The following is a 6,528-nucleotide window of genomic DNA, read 5'->3' as shown; positions in this document are numbered from 1 at the left end:
AGAAACAGAGGGGCTGAAACAGAGGGCGAGAAACAGAGGGGCTGAAACAGAGGGCGAGAAACAGAGGGCGAGAAACAGAGGGACGGAAACAGAGGGTCTGAAACAGAGGGGCTGAAACAGAGGGCGAGAAACAGAGGGGCTGAAACGGAGGGCGAGAAACAGAGGGGCTGAAACAGAGGGCGAGAAACAGAGGGGCTGAAACAGAGGGGCTGAAACAGTGGGGCTGAAACAGAGGGGCTGAAACAGAGAGTGAGAAATAAAGGGGCTGAAACAGAGGGCGAGAAACAGAGGGGCTGAAACAGAGGGCGAGAAACAGAGGGGCTGAAACAGAGGGCGAGAAACAGAGGGGCTGAAACAGAGGGGCTGAAACAGAGGGGCTGAAACAGAGGGCAAGAAATAGAGGGGCTGAAAAAGAGGGCAAGAAACAGAGGGCTGAAACAGAGGGTGAGAAACAGAGGGGCTGAATCAGAGGGGCTGAAACAAATGCCGAGAAACAGAGGGGCTGAAACAGAGGGCGAGAATCAGAGGGGCTGAAACAGAGGGGCTGAAACAGAGGGACTGAAACAGAGGGGCTGAAACAGAGGGCGAGAAACAGAGGGGCTGAAACAGAGGGGCAGAAACAGAGGGGCTGAATCAGAGTGGCTGATTCAGAGGGTCTGAAACAGAGGGGCTGAATCAGAGGGGCGGAAACAGAGGTCGAGAAACAGAGGGACTGAAACAGAGGGGCTGAAACAGAGAGCGCGAAACAGAGGGACTGAAACAGAGGGCGAGAAACAGAGGGGCTGAAACAGAGGGCGAGAAACAGAGGGGCTGAAACAGAGGGCGAGAAACAGAGGGGCTGAAACAGAGGGGCTGAAACAGTGGGGCTGAAACAGAGGGGCTGAAACAGAGAGTGAGAAATAAAGGGGCTGAAACAGAGGGCGAGAAACAGAGGGGCTGAAACAGAGGGCGAGAAACAGAGGGGCTGAAACAGAGGGCGAGAAACAGAGGGGCTGAAACAGAGGGGCTGAAACAGAGGGGCTGAAACAGAGGGCAAGAAATAGAGGGGCTGAAAAAGAGGGCAAGAAACAGAGGGGCTGAAACAGAGGGTGAGAAACAGAGGGGCTGAATCAGAGGGGCTGAAACAAATGCCGAGAAACAGAGGGGCTGAAACAGAGGGCGAGAATCAGAGGGGCTGAAACAGAGGGGCTGAAACAGAGGGACTGAAACAGAGGGGCTGAAACAGAGGGCGAGAAACAGAGGGGCTGAAACAGAGGGCAAGAAACAGAGGGGCTGAATCAGAGTGGCTGATTCAGAGGGTCTGAAACAGAGGGGCTGAATCAGAGGGGCGGAAACAGAGGTCGAGAAACAGAGGGACTGAAACAGAGGGGCTGAAACAGAGAGCGCGAAACAGAGGGACTGAAACAGAGGGCGAGAAACAGAGGGGCTGAAACAGAGGGCGAGAAACAGAGGGGCTGAAACAGAGGGCGAGAAACAGAGGGGCTGAAACAGAGGGCGAGAAACAGACGGGCAGAAACAGAGGGCGAGAAACAGAGGGACTGAAACAAAGGGGCTGAAACAGAGAGCGCGAAACAGAGGGACTGAAACAGAGGGCGAGAAACAGAGGGGCTGAAACAGCGGGCAAGAAACAGAGGGGCTGAAACAGAGGGCGAGAAACAGAGGGGCTGAAACAGAGGGCGAGAAACAGAGGGGCTAAAACAGAGTGTCTGAAACAGAGGGCGAGAAACAGAGGGGCTGAATCAGACAGGCTGAATCAGATGGGCTGAAACAGAGGGGCTGAAACAGAGGGCGAGAAACAGAGTGGCTGAAACAGAGGGCGAGAAACAGAGGGCGAGAAACAGAGGGGCTGAAAAAGTGGGGCTGAAACAAAGTGGCTGAAACAAAGCGCCTGATACAGAGGGCGAGAAACAGAGGGGCTGAAACAGAGGGCGAGAAACAGAGGGGCTTAAACAGAGGGGCTGAAACAGAGGGCGAGAAACAGAGGGGCTGAAACAGAGGGCAAGAAACAGAGGGGCTGAAACGGAGTGGCTGAAACAGAAGGGCTGAAACAGAGGGGCTGAAACAGAGTGCGAGAAACAGAGGGGCTGAATCAGAGGGGCTGAATCAGAGGGGCTGAAACAGAGGGGCTGAATCAGAGGGGCTGAAACAGAAGGCGAGAAACAGAGGGGCTGAAACAGAGGGCGAGAAACAGAGGGGCAGAAACAGAGGGCGAGAAACAGAGGGGCTGAAAAAGAGGGGCTGAAACAGAGGGGCTGAAACAGAGGGCAAGAAACAGAGGGGCTGAAACAGAGGGCGAGAAACAGAGGGGCTGAAACAGAGGGGCTGAAACAGAGGGGCTGAAACAGAGGGCGAGAAACAGAGGGGCTGAAACAAAGGGCGAGAAACAGAGGGGCTGAAACAGAGGGGCAGAAACAGAGGGGCTGAAACAGAGGGGCTGAATCGGAGGGGCTGAAACAGAGGGGCTGAAACAGAGGGGCTGAAACAGAGGGCAAGAAACAGAGGGGATGAAACAGAGGGGCTGAAAAAGAGGGCAGAAACAGAGGGCGAGAAACAGAGGGGCTGAAACAGAGGGGCTGAAACAGAGGGCGAGAAACAGAGGGGCTGAATCAGAGGGGCTGAATCAGAGGGGCTGAAACAGAGGGGCTGAAACAGAGGGCGAGAAACTAAGGGACTGAATCAGAGGGGCTGAAACAGAGGGGCTGAAACAGACGGGCTGAAACAGAGAGCCTGAAACAGAGGGGCTGAAACAGAGGGGCTGAAATAGAGGGGCTGAAACAGAGGGGCTGAATCAGAGGGGCTGAAACAGAGGGGCTGAATCAGAGGCGCTGAAACAGAGGGCGAGCAACAGAGGGGCTGAAACAGAGGGGCTGAATCAGAGGGGCTGAAACAGAGGGGCTGAAACAGAGGGCGAGAAACAGAGAGGCTGAAACAGAGGGCGAGAAACAGAGGGGCTGAAATAGAGGGCAAGAAACAGAGGGGCTGAAACAGAGGGCGAGAAACAGAGGGGCTGAAACAGAGGGGCTGAAACAGAGGGGCTGAAACAGAGGGGCTGAAACAAAGGGCGAGAAACAGAGGGGCTGAAACAGAGGGCGAGAAACAGAGGGGCTGAAACAGAGGGCGAGAAACAGAGGGCGAGAAACAGAGGGACTGAAACAGAGGGTCTGAAACAGAGGGGCTGAAACAGACGGGCTGAAACAGAGAGCCTGAAACAGAGGGGCTGAAACAGAGGGGCTGAAATAGAGGGGCTGAAACAGAGGGGCTGAATCAGAGGGGCTGAAACAGAGGGGCTGAATCAGAGGGGCTGAAACAGAGGGCGAGAAACAGAGGGGCTGAAACAGAGGGGCTGAATCAGAGGGATTGAAACAGAGGGGCTGAATCAGAGGGCGAGAAACAGAGAGGCTGAAACAGAGGGCGAGAAACAGAGGGGCTGAAACAGAGGGCAAGAAACAGAGGGGCTGAAACAGAGGGCGAGAAACAGAGGGGCTGAAACAGAGGGGCTGAAACAGAGGGGCTGAAACAGAGAGGCTGAAACAAAGGGCGAGAAACAGAGGGGCTGAAACAGAGGGCGAGAAACAGAGGGGCTGAAACAGAGGGCGAGAAACAGAGGGGCTGAAACAGAGGGGCTGAAACAGAGGGGCTGAAACAGAGGGCAAGAAATAGAGGGGCTGAAAAAGAGGGCAAGAAACAGAGGGGCTGAAACAGAGGGTGAGAAACAGAGGGGCTGAATCAGAGGGGCTGAAACAAATGCCGAGAAACAGAGGGGCTGAAACAGAGGGCGAGAATCAGAGGGGCTGAAACAGAGGGGCTGAAACAGAGGGACTGAAACAGAGGGGCTGAAACAGAGGGCGAGAAACAGAGGGGCTGAAACAGAGGGCAAGAAACAGAGGGGCTGAATCAGAGTGGCTGATTCAGAGGGTCTGAAACAGAGGGGCTGAATCAGAGGGGCGGAAACAGAGGTCGAGAAACAGAGGGACTGAAACAGAGGGGCTGAAACAGAGAGCGCGAAACAGAGGGACTGAAACAGAGGGCGAGAAACAGAGGGGCTGAAACAGAGGGCGAGAAACAGAGGGGCTGAAACAGAGGGCGAGAAACAGAGGGGCTGAAACAGAGGGCGAGAAACAGACGGGCAGAAACAGAGGGCGAGAAACAGAGGGACTGAAACAAAGGGGCTGAAACAGAGAGCGCGAAACAGAGGGACTGAAACAGAGGGCGAGAAACAGAGGGGCTGAAACAGCGGGCAAGAAACAGAGGGGCTGAAACAGAGGGCGAGAAACAGAGGGGCTGAAACAGAGGGCGAGAAACAGAGGGGCTGAAACAGAGTGTCTGAAACAGAGGGCGAGAAACAGAGGGGCTGAATCAGACAGGCTGAATCAGATGGGCTGAAACAGAGGGGCTGAAACAGAGGGCGAGAAACAGAGTGGCTGAAACAGAGGGCGAGAAACAGAGGGCGAGAAACAGAGGGGCTGAAAAAGTGGGGCTGAAACAAAGTGGCTGAAACAAAGCGCCTGATACAGAGGGCGAGAAACAGAGGGGCTGAAACAGAGGGCGAGAAACAGAGGGGCTTAAACAGAGGGGCTGAAACAGAGGGCGAGAAACAGAGGGGCTGAAACAGAGGGCAAGAAACAGAGGGGCTGAAACGGAGTGGCTGAAACAGAAGGGCTGAAACAGAGGGGCTGAAACAGAGTGCGAGAAACAGAGGGGCTGAATCAGAGGGGCTGAATCAGAGGGGCTGAAACAGAGGGGCTGAATCAGAGGGGCTGAAACAGAAGGCGAGAAACAGAGGGGCTGAAACAGAGGGCGAGAAACAGAGGGGCAGAAACAGAGGGCGAGAAACAGAGGGGCTGAAACAGAGGGGCTGAAACAGAGGGGCTGAAACAGAGGGCAAGAAACAGAGGGGCTGAAACAGAGGGCGAGAAACAGAGGGGCTGAAACAGAGGGGCTGAAACAGAGGGGCTGAAACAGAGGGCGAGAAACAGAGGGGCTGAAACAAAGGGCGAGAAACAGAGGGGCTGAAACAGAGGGGCAGAAACAGAGGGGCTGAAACAGAGGGGCTGAATCGGAGGGGCTGAAACAGAGGGGCTGAAACAGAGGGGCTGAAACAGAGGGCAAGAAACAGAGGGGATGAAACAGAGGGGCTGAAACAGAGGGCAGAAACAGAGGGCGAGAAACAGAGGGGCTGAAACAGAGGGGCTGAAACAGAGGGCGAGAAACAGAGGGGCTGAATCAGAGGGGCTGAATCAGAGGGGCTGAAACAGAGGGGCTGAAACAGAGGGCGAGAAACTAAGGGACTGAATCAGAGGGGCTGAAACAGAGGGGCTGAAACAGACGGGCTGAAACAGAGAGCCTGAAACAGAGGGGCTGAAACAGAGGGGCTGAAATAGAGGGGCTGAAACAGAGGGGCTGAATCAGAGGGGCTGAAACAGAGGGGCTGAATCAGAGACGCTGAAACAGAGGGCGAGAAACAGAGGGGCTGAAACAGAGGGGCTGAATCAGAGGGGCTGAAACAGAGGGGCTGAAACAGAGGGCGAGAAACAGAGAGGCTGAAACAGAGGGCGAGAAACAGAGGGGCTGAAATAGAGGGCAAGAAACAGAGGGGCTGAAACAGAGGGCGAGAAACAGAGGGGCTGAAACAGAGGGGCTGAAACAGAGGGGCTGAAACAGAGGGGCTGAAACAAAGGGCGAGAAACAGAGGGGCTGAAACAGAGGGCGAGAAACAGAGGGGCTGAAACAGAGGGCGAGAAACAGAGGGCGAGAAACAGAGGGACTGAAACAGAGGGTCTGAAACAGAGGGGCTGAAACAGACGGGCTGAAACAGAGAGCCTGAAACAGAGGGGCTGAAACAGAGGGGCTGAAATAGAGGGGCTGAAACAGAGGGGCTGAATCAGAGGGGCTGAAACAGAGGGGCTGAATCAGAGGGGCTGAAACAGAGGGCGAGAAACAGAGGGGCTGAAACAGAGGGGCTGAATCAGAGGGATTGAAACAGAGGGGCTGAATCAGAGGGCGAGAAACAGAGAGGCTGAAACAGAGGGCGAGAAACAGAGGGGCTGAAACAGAGGGCAAGAAACAGAGGGGCTGAAACAGAGGGCGAGAAACAGAGGGGCTGAAACAGAGGGGCTGAAACAGAGGGGCAGAAACAGAGGGGCTGAAACAGAGGGGCTGAATCGGAGGGGCTGAAACAGATGGGCTGAAACAGAGGGGCTGAAACAGAGAGTGCGAAACAGAGGGGATGAAACAGAGGGCGAGAAACAGAGGGGCTAAAACAGAGGGTGAGAAACAGAGGGGCTGAAACAGAGGGCGAGAAACAGAGGGCGAGAAACAGAGGGACTGAAACAGAGGGTCTGAAACAGAGGGGCTGAAACAGAGGGCGAGAAACAGAGGGGCTGAAACGGAGGGCGAGAAACAGAGGGGCTGAAACAGAGGGAAAGAAACAGAGGGGCTGAAACAGAGCGGCTGAAACAGTGGGGCTGAAACAGAGGGGCTGAAACAGAGGGTGAGAAATGAAGGGGCTGAAACAGAGGGCGAGAAACA

The sequence above is a fragment of the Chiloscyllium punctatum genome, unplaced genomic scaffold (genome assembly GCF_047496795.1).
Source record: "Chiloscyllium punctatum isolate Juve2018m unplaced genomic scaffold, sChiPun1.3 scaffold_63, whole genome shotgun sequence".
In the NCBI taxonomy this organism is placed as follows: Eukaryota; Metazoa; Chordata; class Chondrichthyes; order Orectolobiformes; family Hemiscylliidae; genus Chiloscyllium; species Chiloscyllium punctatum.
This window is presented reverse-complemented; position numbering follows the sequence as displayed.